This window comes from Nylanderia fulva, unplaced genomic scaffold (genome assembly GCF_048542155.1).
Source record: "Nylanderia fulva isolate GAGA-0341 unplaced genomic scaffold, ASM4854215v1 Scaffold26, whole genome shotgun sequence".
In the NCBI taxonomy this organism is placed as follows: domain Eukaryota; kingdom Metazoa; phylum Arthropoda; class Insecta; order Hymenoptera; family Formicidae; genus Nylanderia; species Nylanderia fulva.
In genome coordinates this window covers 1,988,068-2,007,460 of record NW_028190325.1, presented here as the reverse complement: position 1 = coordinate 2,007,460, position 19,393 = coordinate 1,988,068, and positions in this window count along the sequence as shown.

Here is a 19,393-nt window from a genome sequence, read left to right as displayed (position 1 = left end):
GGGAGAGAGTCGCGAAAGAGAGCGAGGGCGAATGCGAGAAAGACAGAGAAAGAGAGGAAGCGAAAGAGAACGATCAGGGAACACAGCGTGCACTGGTGCTTTTGACAGGCCGATGAATTGAATAATCGCAAGTCGAGTCGAGTCGAGTCGAGGGGGTCCGCCAAATCTCAGTCCCCAATACGTCGGTATACACACACACACACACATATATATATATGGATGTAGACGTTGGCCGCGAATGTGTGTACACGTTTTCGCGTGCGCGCACACAAAAATATGTATATATATATATATACGCGATATATAAATATATTGCGGGGGAGAGATTTTACATCGCTCGCAGATTATGAGCTTCGTGCGTGGAAATAAGTACACGCCGGCAATATTATCGTCGATACACAAACGCTCGAATCGTTTTCCACCCCCTGCTCAGATCCGATTTTATTGAAAAAGATCTTATTTCTGGGAAATAAAAAAATTGTTGCGAATACAGGTCAATTATCCAGCTACCACGGGCAGAGAAAAAAAAATTTAATTATATCCCCTTCTGGAAAAAATCCATCCAGCTTACCCTTATATTTTTAAGGACACGTCTGAGAAATTTTTTTTCTCGAAGAGCTTCCATTCCCTCTTTTTTTTTTTTTTTACAAAATATGCTTTCGATCGAAGAACAGATTCGCGCACATGAGATATAAAATTCCGCGCGATAGCGTATAGATATACATACAATATAATAATATATGCGTAATGATTCATTCACCCTGCAGTATTTCGCCGTAGCGCATGCACGTTCGTGACACCTACGCGATGCGTTTGATATTCGAAGGTAAACACATCGAACAAGCGGATGCCCGTAATATTATTAATTCGAGTGGCGCGCAAACTCGGAGGATCCGCGCGCGCGGCAGGGAATTATGCGCTTCGACAGTTCGTAAGCCTCGAGCGGCGCCTGGCCCGCACGTGGTCGTTCCACTTCTCTTCTCTTCTCTCTCTGCCACCGCTTCTGTTTTCAACACTGTGCCCAGCGGGAGACTCCCTCGATCCCGTAACACGCGGCGCCCGATTTCTTGTTGGGAATGCGTAAAGAGACACGCGCGCACGCGATTACGACGAAAGGGTGACTCTTTGATGCCTACCTGTTCGAAGAAATCCTATAGCCGACAATCATTTTCAATAGGGAGGAAGAGTTTAAACTTGCCAAAAAGCACGGAATTCCAGCCTATATTGGCGCGCAACCCCTTTCCACATGTGTATATAAAATAATACAATATTAATAAAAGCTTGTAATCGTTCAGCAATAAAGAAATTTCGACATTACAGTTTAAAATAAAAACAAAAATAAAATAAAACTTTATCATATCAGAGAAAGCTTCTCTATATTAAACGCGCATCTTTTTACATCTTCCTTAGAAGATTGACGTGTATAACATTAAGAGGGAATTGGATATAAAAAACCGTTTGAGATCGTCGGGAGAAATTAACGACATTCGTGCCGGCGCTCTGGGTTCGTATGAAAAATCGCGTACGTGGCGTGGCATTGCGATCAGAATCGTGTAGCTTAAACGCGGGCGCACAAACACGCGCGTGCGATAGCAGGCAGCGTCGTCTCGTCTGAAAGGCAATACGTTACAAGGCACAAGCCAGAGAGACCTATCCCGGTATGGGTATAGGTTTAGGTATAAACCGGCTTCCGTTATGCGCGCATGGGTAGCCCGGATAGGGTATATACCCCGGAGAATGAGAATGGGCGGAAACCAGTCAGAGAGAGAGAGAGAGAGAGAGAGAGAGAGAGAGAGAGAGAGAGAGAGAGAGAGAGAGAGAGAGAGAGAGAGAGAGAGAGAGAGAGAGAGAGAGAGAGAGAGAGAGAGAGAGAGAGAGAGAGAGAGAGAGAGAGAGAGAGAGAGAGAGAGAGAGAGAGCTAGGCAAGCTAGCGAGCCGAGTAGAGTTGAGCGTCTGGTGCGTTTGACGTTGATACCGCGATAAGATGAAAGAGCCTCGAAGCTTATATCTGAACCTATATGACTGTATTGTTGCGCACGTCTAAGCATGCACGTGATGCCGTGCCGATACAACGCTGATACATCTTAGACGTGCTGGCGTTTGCCCGCTATATCGGAAACGTATAACACGAGGAGGGAGAGAGAGAGAGCGAACACAGGCGAAGGGGCACCTAGCCGCACAAAGAGAAACGATCGGATCGTAACCAGATGCCAGGGCGTAATTAGGGAATAATATCGGAGGCTGCATGCGCCGTCGAGGTGTATTGCCTCCGAGAGATTTCGTTTCCCCGATAAATCTCAGAAAATATCTCTCGAGTGTAGCTAATCTTTAAAAGTCGATAAGACTCGATTGAGAGTCTCATCTATTGGATTTCATTCTGTGAAGGACTTCATACAAACTTTATGAATGGCTTTATTCGAGATTTTTTAAAATTATTTTATCGAGAGAAAAACAATTCTTATCAAAAGTTGATATTTTTAAATAATAGTAAATTTATTTTTAAAAATTGCAACCTACAAATTTATTTACAAGTTCAATATTTTTCTGTAGAAAATAAGTTTAAAGTTTACAAAAAGTGAATATTTTTTACAAAATTTATACAATACACATATAATAATGTCTCAAGTTCAATATGAGCCATTAAATGCTAATGTGTTCAAAACGTGCTATAACACTTATTGTAATACCGATGTTGCTCCTCGTAGCGAAACTAATTCCGACTTTTGCTACAGAAAGTTGATAATTAATTCAATAAAGCACTCCGTAGTATTTCTCAACATATGATCTAGCTCCAATTTTAATGGTCGACGACCTATCAAGCAAGAGATGTAAATAGTATTTGTTTATAACGATTTCCAAAATTGCAATTTATGCTTTACTTTCTCAAGCATAAAAAAATGATTGTTTGATAAAAAGATAAGAAGACAATTAAAAGATTTATCAAATATGATAATAAAATTAATAATATTGTTATGTCCCTAAGTTTCATCCCCTGGAAACGCTCAGGGGATGAAACCCTATAGAGACGAAACGATATAATAAATATTCAAAATATATATTAATAAAATAATGAAATAAGCGTACATTAAAATATTATCAGATTAAATAAATAATATAAAAGGTATGTATATGTGTTATGTCACACGTCAAATGTCAACTTCCAGCTATCAGGTATGTTTGTTATTCTCTTGAATCAGGAACAATCATAATACACGAACATCTTAGGCGTCGTACTGTTTGAAAAATGCCGAGTGAAAATCTGAAGAAGATATTCGTGCTGAATAAGTATATTTTATTGTCCGATTCACCTGTGTTTCCGTGCGATTGGCCGCCGTCGTTGACGTATCGTTTCCCTCCTTCGTTTTTCATTCGGCCGAACATGCAGAAAGGGAAAAAGCATGGGCGGTGCGTTTATTTAAACTACAGGTGCCCGTGGAAAAATGCCTCTCTACCTGCCTCTTTACGCGTGCATATGTACATATATATACATATATATATATATATATGTGCGTGGGTGTGGGGTACACACCACGACGTGGCTCTCCTGCGACTGACGAGCGACCGAACAACAAACGCCAGCAGAAAAACGCGGAACCGCGATCGCGGCTTGAAAATCAAATCGGACCATTGTCGAGACACGTTCTCCATTAGTTTCCCCATTTATATTCGTAACTTTCTTCCCGCCTCGCGCGTTCCTTCTTCTATACATGATATAAACTCGTAAGGCATGATTCGACGTACACTTATACGCAAGTTGTATGCGATTTACTTTTCAGCTATCAAATTTAAGAATTTCTGTATCGCGATCTTGCGCTTGGAAAAACATGTTGTTTCATTTCTGTTAAAAATTACAATGAATGAAATATTCGGCATTTAAGGTGGAATATAATTCGACGATTATTTTTGCTATATAATAAACAAAATTTGCTCCGAAATAAATGTAGAGACAGAGAGGAAAACTTGTTTTGAAATAGTTTGTTTTATATTTTCGTTATATACGAGAGAGAAATAGAGGATAATAAAAAAAATTGTCCGATTACATCCGAATTTTATCGCACTGCGATCTGCGCGATATAATCCCGAGTGCGTGCTCCATGTCGTAGGACAGAGTGCCATCCACGCGCGATTACACGTACATGTGGCATTGATTGGTCGAGCGGAGTGGCTCTCGAGTGTCTTAAAGGGTCCGAGGGACGGAGACGCTCCAGCAACGACGCGACGGCGACGGCACACAGAGAGACCGACCGGTATTATAGTTGCTATCTATCTTCGCGCGTATGTATGTCGGTCGGCAGTCAGGAACACCCGTCCAGAAATGTCACCCGCACGCCAGGCCTATAAAGGATTTCTATAGATCGGTCGCGTGCCACCGTGCGACGAGCCACCGCGCATACATATCCTCCGATTGTAAGTAGAAGAGCCCGGCATCTCTCTCGTCCGCACGCGATTACATCCCCGGGCGTTGTAAATCCGCCCCACGTTCGTGTAATTCCGCGCTCTATCTCTTTGATAGAGAGGCACGCTCTTTCATCTTTGATCGCTAATCACGATAGATCTCCGTTTACTTTTCTAATTCGTTGTGGGAACATGAACGATAATTATCGTGACGTCCGCGGTTCGTTTTTACGAATATCTGCTAAGCGCAAACCTCGAACGTTCAGAAGATTTTTAAAGAAAATATTTCGGAAAAAACAATTTTTTTCTGCTAAACTCCGAGGAAAAAACCACTTACTGGATAATAAATCTTTTAAATGAAAGTCAATTTTTCTTCTGATTTTGCAGACCCAAGATCGATTAAATTTTTTCTTCAGAATTTTACATGCTTGCCTCAAAAATATGTGCGGTATCATGAAAACGATTTATAAAAATCTTTTAATACGGACGCGAATAATTTCCTGACTCGATGCTAATATTTATTAAGTAAGCGCATATATAATGCCGTCGGCGCCTTAATGTCCGAATTATTCGGTTCTTTATTTCCAAATGGTCGTAAAAAGTTTCCGCGACATTAGGCATCTTGTCTCTATCCCATCGGTCTCGAGAGGGAAGCTTACCTGGCCTAGGCAGCCCAGGTTATGCAAATTTACGAGGACCAAATGCTTTACTATGAAGATTCCGTTGCAGGAGGAAGAGAGAGAGAGAGAAAACGGCAAGAGCTTTTAATTACCGAATTATACGGAACCCCGTTTTGTCACGGAACCAACCATGGACTGCATTCTGAGCGAAGACCACCTTAATCGTTCAATCGAGCGGATCACGGATAAAGAGAAATTCGCGCCTTTCATCGCGAATAATTAATGTAACGCCGACGTTGTAATTGCTTGTTAATGGGCGCGACGCATCTGCTCCCTTCAATCACGGAAATGCATACGTTTAACCCCTATGTCACGAGACTTACCATATATCGAGGGGAGGTTCGAAAGATGGCGCGAGAAAACATTCTGTGCAAGTTTTATTCGAAAAACAATATGTCAAAATTGCATCTCGTAATAACACTATATACGTTGTAAATATTTATAAGATATACGTATATAATTATTTATTCCGCGCGGCATATATAATTTTAATTTTTTTGCTTAATTAAATCTGTTACATATGTATATATTCACACGAAATTTTAAATTAAAGCATTGAAGCGCAACTTGATGCCGAGCAGAAATTAAATTAGTCAATGTAGTACATTTCGCTGACATGAAAGAAAATTAATTTAAATGCACCTTTAAAATATTCACAACTTGTGTTTCTCGCATAGAGAATATTTTACGTCCATTCAGTTTACGGTGTACTGCAACAAAATCTCTTTCAATAAAAACTTTCCATCTAATTATCAACCGTTATTACGTTTAATCGTCTCGCGCGTTTAAATTATCACAAAGTAGCTCCGTCTATATAATTTTTAATACAAATTTTTATGAGTTTCTCATTTACATTACAATTTTTATTTTGAGTTCTGTTTACTTCTCCATTTTATCGCAATTAATTAACTTATCTCATCCATTTACCTTATATTTCATTTATTTTTTTATATTTTATTATATTTTTCTCCTATCAGGGAACATTGAACGTTGTTATATTTGATTCATTATTATTTACAATTATATTATACACGAAAAGAAATGAAAAATTAAATAAGGATATTAAGGGCTGATATAAACAGTGAGATGACAGGCTGGTGTGGAAGTTTATATGTCCCACTTCCTTATATTGAAGAGAAGCAAAGTCGATCCTCCCTCGAGGGTGCGTTCATTTACATTACAATTTTTATTTTGAGTTCCTTATCACAGTATACTAATTGTGTCCTTACTTCTCCATTTTACTGCAATTAATTAATTTACCCATTTACCTTATATTTTATTAGTTTTTTTTACATTTTATTATATTGTTCTCCTATCAGGAAACATTGAAAAAAGGGTATCAAGGGTTGACATAAACAGTGAGATAAAGGATTGTAACGGTGGAAGTTTACGTGTCTCACTTCCTTATACCGAAGAGAAGCAAAGTCGATCTTTTCTCGAGAGTGCGTTATTTTATATTACAATTTTTATTTTGAGTTCCTTTATACTTTTCCATTTTATCGCAATTAATTAACTTACCCATTTACCTTGTATTTCATTAATTTTTTTACATTTTATTATATTTTTCTCCTATCAGGGAACATTGAACAATTGTTATATTTTTGATTCATCGTTAATCACATAATATATCACACGGAAAGAAATAAAAAATCAAATAAGAGTATCAAGGGTTGATATTAACAGCGAGATAAAAGGGCTGTAACGGTGAAAGTTTACGTGTCCCACTTCCTTATACCAAAGAGAAGCAAAGTCGATCCTCTCTCGAGGGTGCGTTCGATCGTTCCTCGGTGTATAACCGCATGCACGCGCACAGACGCGCAAACGGAACGGAACACACACAGAGACGCGCGTAAGTGTAGCCTCGGACCTTCGGAGAGTAAGCGGAGCTATGCCGTGCAACGCGAGGAGAGTTGGTTGGTTCCATTTGAGTCAGGGTATCGAGGTGTCAATAGCAGCTGCTATGTTACACACAAGACCCCTGCCTACGGCACCCCCTTGTTGTATTCACTTCACTTCTTCGCCCTTATCTACAACTCGGACTTGGATACTAGAGAGGGATATTCATGTCCAGACGGTAAACGAGCCCGGACGCGTTCTCTGCGAGCATCTCTTTCTAACCCGACTACGCGATATCTATCTATTATAATGGAACATAGTTATGATTATAATGGAGAATGATAATGTAATACGGGTTGATGCAGGCGTCTCCGTAGAAAATCCGAAAGAGAGATTTTTCTTTCAATGTAGCGCAACGCATAAATGTGAAATTATGAAAAATAAGAAAGCCGCAACGGATGATTTCTAATCAAATTGTTCAATTTATATATTGCATTTCAGAACGCACGCAAAAAAATTTAATTTAAACTGTGAAAGAAATATATTCTTCTAGATACTATACGATAGCCATTGTTAGCGGTTTATATATTTCGATATCATTTATTTAATCACTCAATGCAAACCATTTTTTATTTTTATATCTTCACCGCCACATCAGTCATAATTATTCATTTTGCGCAAATCTAACGACCCATCAATTGCTAATAGCGTATTCATCGGTATCGTCCGAATTGGTCGTGTAAATAAACGGCGAAAGTCCTGACTCGTCCATTCGAGCTAGGATGTAATTAGGCGGCCGGCGCGGCAGTCTGGTCCGGGCCACGAGAAGAGAGGGTGCAGTTGAACGGCGACAATATGCAAGTAAGTCACTCCAGCGGGGCGCGATAAAATGCCATCTCCTCTCGCGGATGCGACGCGATGCGGGCATCCGCTTGCATCCCGGAGACTGCAAGGGGTTGGTAGGTGGAGCAGCACATCCCGCTGTTTTTAAGCGTCGATGACTAATTGGCGATGTCGCGGCCAGGCGTTGAGACACACCCCGCTTTCTCTTTCTCTCTCTCTCTCTCCCTCAACATCCTCTCTCACAATCCGCCTCGACCCTCATCCTGTCGGCTTTTCTCGAAGCCGACGACTGATTTTACTCTCTACGTGTATATATATATATGCCCCTCTCAAGCGATGTATCGAGATACCTTTGTACCCTTCAGTCGTGGTGAATATACCCTTTCCTTCCCTTGATCGAGGAATAGTACAATTATTGGTGCAATATCGGGAAAATATTCTCTCTTCCTCTTTGATTATGAAAAATGAAGAATATTTAAAATAGATGTAAACACGCGTTATCGATTCCGTAGAAGTGTAACAAGTTGCTAATATATAATAATTGATGCAATAAACCTTATATTATATAATAAAGATATGTTTTATCTTGGAAATGTTAAACACGACATTGATATTATATAATAAAAATTCATAAATTATTTTGGAAATTTTTTCAAATACGTATAAATTTAACTCTTATCTTTTGAATATAAGTTTATTACAGCATAAAACGATGGCCTTTTAGAATTTATTACGTTACGGGTTCATGAAACTAATCAGCGTTTAATATACTTCCTACCTCATAATAATTTATGCATTCCAACTTTATTATGGTAATCCGTAATATGCATTCCAAACATTATAATAACGTTGTGAATTGTGGATTTCTATTAGCTTGATTCAAACGCCGCGAGAATTCAGATAAGTTTTATTATTACGAAATGAAATTATCCATGTACGTACGCTAATAGATTTTATTCCTACGTTGAATTATAGAAATCTTTCATAAAATATTTTTGCAGAGAGGGAGTAATTAATTATTTTGCGGAATGTAATGTAGTGTAAAATTAACACACTATTAATTAAACGCACTCACGCATGTGTAAAATTTTAGTAATTAATGAATAAATATAGTGGATAAATAATCATATGATGTCATATTTGTCAGCTAATTTTGTGTGTATAAATTTTGACAGAACTTTTATTTGAAGTTAGATTGTTAAAATATTTAAAACTAGAATGAGAAATTAACAAGCAAAAATCTCAAAAAAATTCATTCGCCAAAGGAACGTAAATTAAACAAAGTACAGTATTTTTGCAACATCCTATACACATTCACACAATATCAACTGTATTTCGCTATTGCTTCCCTTCCACAAGAGAGGAATGATACTCCTCTATCTCGATGAAGTAGCTAGAAGGAGGAAGCAAAACGGAGGAAAGGATGACACTCCTTTGTTAAAGGCGTTGGTTAACACTTGGTTATAATAACGTAATATTAGCGTGTACAGTCTGTTCAAGTAGCACTGGTGCACTTGAAATTTAAATATTTCTACGATGATAATCAGAATATACCTATTATAGAATTTATATATAAATATAAAAAGTATAAAGAAAAGTTAAGTCAAAATTATGCAAAGATAAAATAACTCTAGTCAAACTTTCTAGTTTATAATATAGATTAAAAAATCTACTTATATATCAATAATATAATATATATTATAATTTATCATATTATTTTAAATCATCACGAACGTATTATAATGTAATATATACAAAAGAACGAATAATTACATATGTACCATGACAACGTTCAACGAATAATAGCTAAAATTTTGTTTGAATATTATATACGTAAATATGTATAAATGCATACATACGCATCTCTCAAACCCCTAGAAAAATATCAGAAAAATTCAGTAACAACCGAGCTCTCTCGAGATATAAAAGAATCGGCAGACAAAAGGAGGCAAACTCTGCGGGTAATACCCCGTATTTGCGGCGAAGCCAACGATCCCGCGTTTCGGCACCTCTAATAATGGTCGCAAAATCAAGTCCCCGACAATGAGATCGACTGACGCAGTTGCCCGGTTTTACCCTATTTTTCTCGAAAAAAAAAGCGGCGTGCGTGTGCCGTAAAAAAAAAAAAAAAAAAAAAGATCGAGTCTGCTTCCAACCAAACCCACCCCTAATCATTTTTTCCCCGTTTTCAGAAACTGCCAGATTATACCGCCCACTTTCGACGCTCTCTCTCTCTCTCTCTTTTCCGGCGCCTTTTCCTTTTCTGATTTTTTTCCCGTGGATTTTTCAATGGCAAACTATCGCATGGCTGTTAAGGCATTGTTACAAAGAACTAGCGCGCGTCATCAGTCACTCTCCTTTCCTCCCGGGGTGACCGGCAATAATACCGGCATAATGGAATCGGCATAATGGCCGATTGCCGGCCGGTCGTGCAATAGCGCGCACTCCTGACACGAGATCGAGGATTTTATTATGATGCATCGCCCTGTCATTACGTGTGTCACATAATTCGCTTGCCGCTTTGCCATCGCGAAAGCGTCATTCAGCTTCCTTTTTCGAATTAATCGCGTAAATCGCGATAATATGACTACATGATACATATGTAGAAGAGACGCGTAATGCATCTTACGAGTTTTTTCATGGGGGAACTTTTTTATTCGCGTCGAATCATTTATATAGATGGATACAAGAACCTTATGCATTCATATATTCATTCACCCCGAGAATCGCTTCTTAAGAATCTTCTTACTTTTATTTTACCACTTTGTGGTTTTATAATTTTATTTATTATTTCAACCTTTTTTATTATCTATTTATACACTGAAAAAAATCCATGTACTTTTACATGGAAATTACTAGTTCAGAACTGGAAAAGTTACTTGCTTATCCCTGTAATTTTTTTTTCCATTTGTTTTAAAGTGAAAATACATATTAATGTAAAAATACATGTAAGATATAGGTAAAATTACTATTTTTATGTAAAAATCATATGTAATTTTAAATTTACTATCTTTACTTTATTAAAATTTTATTTTATAAATATTTATCTATTTTATTTATAACATTATTTTATAGCATTTAATAAGTTATCATTGTGGTTTTATAGCATTTATACATTCCTAACATTTCCTATGTGTAATTACATGTTCAATGAAATATTTCATATAAAATTACATACAATCTGTAATCTTCCATGTAAGTATCAATATTGCATGATTATGCTGGGTCGGAAAAAAACCTAGCTTAATCATGTAAAAAATTTTACATAAATATTTTTTTATATCTAATCATTTTACATTTTATAGGTATATTATATATAGTTTGATTTTTATTTAAAACACGCAACTAATTTTGCGTTTGCGAGTCTCTCTCTTCTATTGATTATTTTTAAACAGCGTATACGTGCGCGGATTTTCGTAATTATAATATATTTGTACTCAGTTTGCAATTCTATTAAACGTCATTATTTTTAGCGGTATTGTTAGTTTAACGTTTTCGTTTATGCTCGATACGCCGTAATTTGACATATATGGCTGGCACGAACCGCAACCGCAGCGTTGCTAATTTGCGTAGCTCTTACATTATCGCTCACATCATTATTGTCCAATTAAATATTGCTTCCGCGTTTAATCAATTACGTTGACGCTTTGCACATGCGTAATATATTTCAATATAATTACTACAAACGTTACATTAATATCTTATCGAACGTGCTGCCTTTTGTGCACCACGCACATATATATACATATGTATGTATATGTATATATGTATAGTATATATTTTAGATTGCGGACGCGGGGCAAATTTAGCGATCTTAAATCTTTACCGTCGAATATAATACCTATAACGGCGTACCCGCGTTTTTGCCGGAGGCGTCGGGGGTTACTAAAAGGCACACTCCAATGTTTGACCAAGCTGTGCAAATATAAACGAATATCGTGTATATCCGGACACAAGAGGAGCACAATTCGGCCCCGCGCGCTCCCAGCTTCACCCTTGGTTGGCAAACATTTTAACAGGATTAGAGCACACTTACGCGGGCTAATCTGACCAAATAGTCCTTTGGGAAACCGCAGGCTTTAAGTAGCTGTCACGGAGTTGTTGACCTAAATGTGTGATCTCCGTTCGATCGCGATACATATTTTTCGAATTTCTGCCTCGAGCAACTACCGCCTCCAAGAATTTTATTCTTCAAATTTCGGAATCCGCGGGTTAATTATAAAAGTTTGAAGAATAATGATAAAATACTTGAAATAATCTATATATCAATTGTATTTATCGATATTATTTATTACCGCGCGCGGCTCTTTAACGTCGATTTAAACTGCAGAAAAATTTACATGTTTTTTTTATATTGAGTATATTCGCGTTTTATAAAAATATTTGAGCATTTGAAATTTCTTGTAAATAATATACGACTGTATGTATTTACAATCATATTATACATCGCGTACTGTATAATGTAGCTGTATAATTAATTTACGCGCATAGATTAATTTATCACGCAAGTTATGTATCCTTCCTTCCTCGCGGTATGATTATAATTATGAAAGCCAAATGTATATATATATATATATATATATATATATATATATATACATTTATTATATATATATACCTATATATACATATCTATATACGTATATGTACAAACGTGTGCGCGATACCTGTGTATCGCATTTTAATTAATGCAGCCGTAACGTAACGTGCACCTATGACAGCTCCTATTAATTTCGTTCATTAATTTCGAAATATGTTTTTCTCTCCTCTTTTTCCGCCACACATTTATTTTCGTCGCCAAGAGAAAATCAGTCCTCTCTTGCCTCGACGTCGAACACGAAAAATAATATAGTCCACTCACGTACACACGTGTTTACAATATAGCCTGTCGCATTCGCGCAAACCTGCATGTGCATATACCTACGTACCGCGGTGTGCGCGTATGTTGACAAAAACTGTTGTTGTAAATGGCTGTTGCGCGAATGCAAAATATGGAAATAGACTTCTGCGGAAAATTGACAAGCTAAACCTTGGAAAGTTTCTGTCAGTGCGCCGCGAGCGCATGCACCACTGTTCATTATACATTCAAAATATTGTCTTTGCATACATGTGTATGTACTCGCATCGTGTAACCGCGTGTTGCGAAAAAAAGCCGCGCCACGACTATATACGTGTTTGCTTAGAAACGCGGTAGTGTCAGCTCTCGTGATGTGCCCTTTTGTGACGGATCCCTATACCGAAGGCGCGATTATATTTGCGTATATGCATACGAAAATATTTGCATTTTCTACGACTCCGAACCCTTACACAGGAGTTTGTACGTCGTTTCATGCGACTCTAAGAATGCATAGGGAAATTTTATTGATTTTTTAATATGAATATACATCGCCAGGCCGAAAACAGTGGATCTGTTGTAGGTATGTAAGTCTATATGCATATTGCCTTCTTATTTCATTCATTCTGCATTTTATCTATGTTTTATTTCTGTCTTATATTATCATATATATTATTCCTATTCTAATGTAGTTTTTATCATTTATATTATTGAGCGAAAATGACACGAAAACTTTCGGGGAAGAATCAAATCACGATACCGTACTATTACACAACAGTTTGCGTCCGCGTGTGCAATGTCATAAGAACTTCACGCATTGTCGCATGATGAATATAATGGCTACTAATGGAATATCACCGCCACTCGCAACTAACTCTCTCACCTCATCTCTCTCTCTCTCTCCCTTCGTATTATTGGAATACAGACACACACACGCATATGCGTCTGCCGTCACCGCACTCGTAGATGTCCATTAATCACGGGCATAAGCAGGCGACTAATTGTCGGCTTTCAGGACGAGAGGGATAGACAGCGCGAATGCTAGATAGAGAGGCGTAAAATCGCGTCCCTTTATCGGACGAAGGGCGGCACGCACCCCTTGCACGTACGTCAAGATCTTCCCTTCGATTGATTCGATCGCGTCGCACGATACACCGGAGGATCAGCTGTGAAAGCGATCGCGGATGTGACTCGCCGATTTTTCCTTCGATCGTTTGTTATTCCCAGCCGCTTCCCATGCAATTTCGGTCGTCACCGTTTACTCGCGCGCGTCATTTACTTTTCAAGAGCAACCAGCCATAGTTTTAATAATTATTTTGAGCGACAAAATATATTAAAAGTTTTTCAATGCTTCGAAAATATATAAAATTTTTCCCTCTCGCCTGTTTAAAAATATGTGAAGAGAAATATATTTATACACAGAGAGAATTTTCTCTTAGAATTTGCCCTGAAAATTATAGTAATCGTAAGACAATAATATGATATTTTGAAGAAATTTTATCAAAGTTTCTCTAATTAAATGTTTACCACAATACAAATATTGTCCCACGATTACCATGACTTTCGCAGGGTAAATTCCAAGAGAACTCTCTCCGTGTAAAGAACATGGCCTATATTTTTCAATCTAAGATTTAATTTCCGTACATATATAAGCCTGACTGAGTCATCTCAATTATAGAATATTTCAAATGGAATATTACAATTTAGAAATAAATGCTGTCTTCTTCATAACCACCTTCTTCATATACACATACATGTTAATGAAACACTATGCAACAAGTCGCGGATAAAATTATATTAATATTAAAGAACAACCTATATTACAGAATATTTTCATTATTATTTTAATGTATATAATTATCGAATATATGGGATAATAAAACGAATGCACTATTTATAAAGTAGCAACAAGTTATACAGCACAAAAATTCGACACCAAGCATTTCTTGCGACATGTAACGCGCTATTCATTCAAACAGACTCGGAATGTCGAACGGAATGCGATAAAATCTATAGATAAGAAATAACCCTTGTTTACGCACTTAACGTATGCTATGCCAGTACGCATAGTGGGAGTTGGATTGTAGTGGGAAAGAGAGAGAGTGAATGAAGGGATGCAGTGGGGTGCGCTGCGCTCAATGAAAAGATACTGAGAGAGAAGGAAGAGGACTGGCGCGCAGAGAAACATAAAGGTTATTATCATTCAATCATCGTTCGCACACTAAGGAAGACATATCATATGTTGTATATCAATACAAATTTTTTCTCTTCAGAGCCTTCGATAACAACATTCCATTTAGTCTTCTTATAAAACTACTTTTTCTTCCTAATATTAATCTTTTCGTCTCTTGCGTGTCGTCGCTCTTCTCAATGTTTCTTTTTAAATTTTAATTAAACGCGTCATTTCTTAATCACATCGAATAAATGAAAGCGTATAATAGTACACGAAACGCAAGAAAATTATTACTCGCGCGAATTAATAATCGCTAATTATACAAAATCATTGCGTTTCGGAAAATTATATAATGATGCATGGAACGAGAGTATAAACAATAGCGCGAAGATCAAATAATCAGTATAATATTTAATCTATTGTCATCGTAAAATATTTAACACATAAAATAAATTCAGATTAATATTGTATTATTAGTATAATTAAATATAATTTGCTCTCTCATCGTCATCATTTTCGAATTGAGAGCGTAAATAATAAACAAATGGAGTTATTCAAGAACAAAAAAAATTCAACTTAACAATCGTTAATTAATAGCTTATTTCATTAAAAATTTAAAGAATAAAATATGTGAATATTATAGTATATTATCTTGTGATACAATGAATTAATGTTACTATGTTCGATTCTGGCCTAGCGCGCCATTGTTTACATTCAGTTTATTATTATTCACTTGTAGTCAGCTTGTTATTATTCGCACGGCAATACAGAAAGGTAGCCGTATGAATTGTCCCGTATATTACAATTCTCAATTCAAGATTGATCGATAAATTATATTTAATAATTATAATAAATTATTGCATGTAATATCTATTTTCCTAAATCTTATTAAAATAAAATTTGCATTGCGCGTCTAACATGCGTCGAGAATGCCACACAAAGTGTTGTATGACAGTTGTATTTTGCTAATTAATGCCGCGCGCGAATGTAATTAACCATGGTTTTGTGTGCCACGTGAGTGCCGTGAAGAAGCAGCAAAGGCTGAACAAAAGAAAAAATGGGAGTTTTCAACAAATGTAACAAATGTAGACAGAGGAACAACTGTACAGTAAGCAACTCTTAATTTAATTAATTTATTATTTATTATTTTACTCGTTACTTATTTAGTTCATTAATTATTATCATTGTGAAATTTTTTAATTGCTCGATCTCTGTGATAGTGATTTATTTTACGCATATTAATTAAAATAATTAAAATATATATTTTATATTTTCATAAAATAATTTACATTTTTTATTTGTAGAAATACTTGAAGTATTTTATTACAAAAATGTATAAAAATACTTTTTAATATAAAAATTCTAGAATATTTTACATTAAATTATATAATGATGTCAAATGGAATATTATTACGGAAATATTAATTTCACAATACCGTAAAAAATACTTTATTATAAATATTTTAAATTTCGTAAATTTCAAGCAACTTGTATGTATCTTGTAATATTCTATAACGAGACCAAACTATATATATATATATATATATATATATTGTATACATATGTGTGTACTCGTATAATGTGATAAGCATAAATCGCTTGAAATTTAAACAAAATTTAAACTTGCAGATATAAATGAGAAAATATGTTTTTACGATCTAACGAAAAATTTGTTGAACACGACGTATTTTGAGGGGAAGATAGGGACACGGGGGAAATCTCCCGTTCATGCCTTTTACTACTCAGTTAAAATGACTCGAGCAATAAAAAATTACGCGATGACTCGTTTCATAAAAAGGACCGCTAACCCTGCGGCAACGACAATTCGTAGCTATATATATCCATAGCGAGTTGACATAAAGGCGCGACGGTATCTATGGGCACGAATCAAACGACGTCGCGTAGGTCGCTCCTCAGATAATCAATCATCGCACGCCTATTCGCGGGACAGAGAAACGATCTGTCATCTACTTTCGTCTCGTTACGTCAGTCCATTCTGCCAAAATCACTTTGCAACATCGTCCCAGCTCTATTTAGCTAAATTATAACGCGCAAAGGGAGTATATATCTATATTTTTTTTCAAAACCGTACGTTTGAAATTTTTGAAACAAATTTTCAGCATAGGAAATATTTATCTATGTTTTTCTATATACGGAATATTGCATGATTATTATATAATTATAAATCATATTTTTGGAATTGATAATTTAATAAAGATGATTTATATCATATAGTACCCTGAGTTTTGGACAATAATTCTTGCAAGTTTTAAATATCAAAATTAAATTATATCAATTTTAACAACCTTGCAATATTTTTAAAAAAATCTTTAAAAATAAAAAATTAATATTCTACTTTTATTAATATTAGTGAAAACGGAAGAAATTAAAATTCTTTAAAGTAAATTTGGTCTGAATTAATTTTAATGATAATAAAAAGAATAATATATATGTAGACATATAAGCAATTGGCAAACGCGAAATAAATGCATAGCGTAAAAAAACTTTACATTTAGGATTTGTAATAAAATGGGAAAAATATCGCTTTAATAGAGACATAGTGTATATGTATATGCAAAACGTAAGCGTGAAACTCGTACTGTATGCGTATCAAGAAGTGGTAGAATGTAGAATCTGTGTGCCATTAGATCACCGACAAATGCGATTCGCCTGGTTGCACATCCGGACGCATCTAATAGATTGACGCTAATGACGTTGATTCGTTCTACTTCGCGCTACCGGCGCGTTCTAGTTACGTTATTATTCGCTCGAATTCTTCCCAGACGTCGATCGATCGATCGATCTATGTATAAAAGATTTTAGAGCAGCTGGCGACGAAAATTTCGTAACCATTGGAAAAACGACAAATGCTACAAGGTGATGCGTTCTATTCAGTTGTATTTATATTTACAGGGAGAACCTCATTTTATATAATAAGAATATTTTTAAGTCAGCTCTTCAATTTTTAAAACCACCATATTCATCTCGACTAAAGAGCCAAACGCGATGTTATTGTGACAGATTAAGATAAGAAAATTTGGAAACTAAGGAACTTGAATCCTATGGTTGGGATCTCAGAAATTCCCCTTGTTCCTTCTCTTAACATCCCCTGTAAAGAAATAGACGAAAAAAATATTCCCGATTCAGCCGACTTTCGGACCAATATTTTTCTCGTCTATTTCTTTACAGGGGATGTTAAGAGAAGGAACAAGGGGAATTTCTGAGATCCCAACCATAGGATTCAAATTCCTTAGTTTCCAAATTTTCTTATCTCAATCTGTCGCAATAACATCGCGTTTGGCTCTTTAGTCGAGATGAATATGGTGGTCTCATTTTATATATTAAGAATATTAGAACGCTAAAAAATAACGAATATATTTATCTATTCTATATTATGATGAATTATAATTATAAAATATACGGTTATGACTTTTGACCTAAGTTGAAAGTTAAAATATGTATAGAGTGCGTAGGAAATTAAATTAAATGAAATTAACCGATATTCAGTTTGCCAGACGCATAAATTAAACATGCGACAAGATAAATTTCTGTAGAACTAACTTTCGAAAATCGAGGTGCCATATTCCTGCTATAATTATACGATAACTATCCATTATGTGAACGTGCTACGGGTATTAAATTTCAAGTAACTTGTTCTCTCTCTCTAAATACATTTATACGCGTCCCCTCATATATAACGTTGAAACATTTTGATTTTGATTTTACAACGCTTTTCGTAATTGCGCGTATTAAAACTTGCTATTTAATCTCGCCGCGGAAATAACGATTCGCGGAAAAAATATCTGTCTGGCGACGCGAGACGAAACGATAAAGAGACGAAATATTCTCCCTAAATGGTCACGGTGTGGAGAAGAGGGCACCATATACGAATCCGATTTGGGTAATAATACAGCGAGGGGGAGACGACGCTGAGATCTCTCATCCCACGTTCGCGCGCCGGGGGTTTTAACCCCCGAAAAGTTCGCGCTTAATATTATTAAATTAAAGGACAATGGGGGCTACTGGCCGCGCCGCGGCACGCGACGTTTAAACGATTTTAATAACATTTCACGGGGATTTTTTTAATAATATGATAATAAAGCGAAATGAAAGAAAACGCGCGCTCGGCGGATTATTATCATTCTCTCTGTCACCGGATGAATCTCCATCCGCGTATCTCTCGCGTCCATCTGCCTCTCTCTCTCTCTCTCTCCATTTTCTCCCTCCTTTCATCCCTTCACCTCCCCCTCGTCCTCCCTTTCTGCATCGACCGAACCTGCCGCTCCGCTTTTCGCCCCTACGAACGGCGGAAGTTTCTGTTTCACTTTCATTTTAATATCCGATGAGAGAGATCAGAGAGTTATGCGTCGCGATTTTCCGTTTCGAGATCTCTCGAATTTTTGTTACGTTATAAATTTTGATATTTAGCGACTCGTAAGATTTCATATCTTTTTTTCAACTGTACGTATTTTTGTTGAGCATAATAATAGACCGGTGTTCTTTTTTCCCCGATTCGCTCGAGCGCGATTTTTTCGTCTGTTCTCCTTAATCAGGCGGCTCGCATTTCATGGTTTGGCGACGCTTTGTACAACGTGAAGGAGTGATGCTTCGAGAAAAATAGAGAGAAACAGA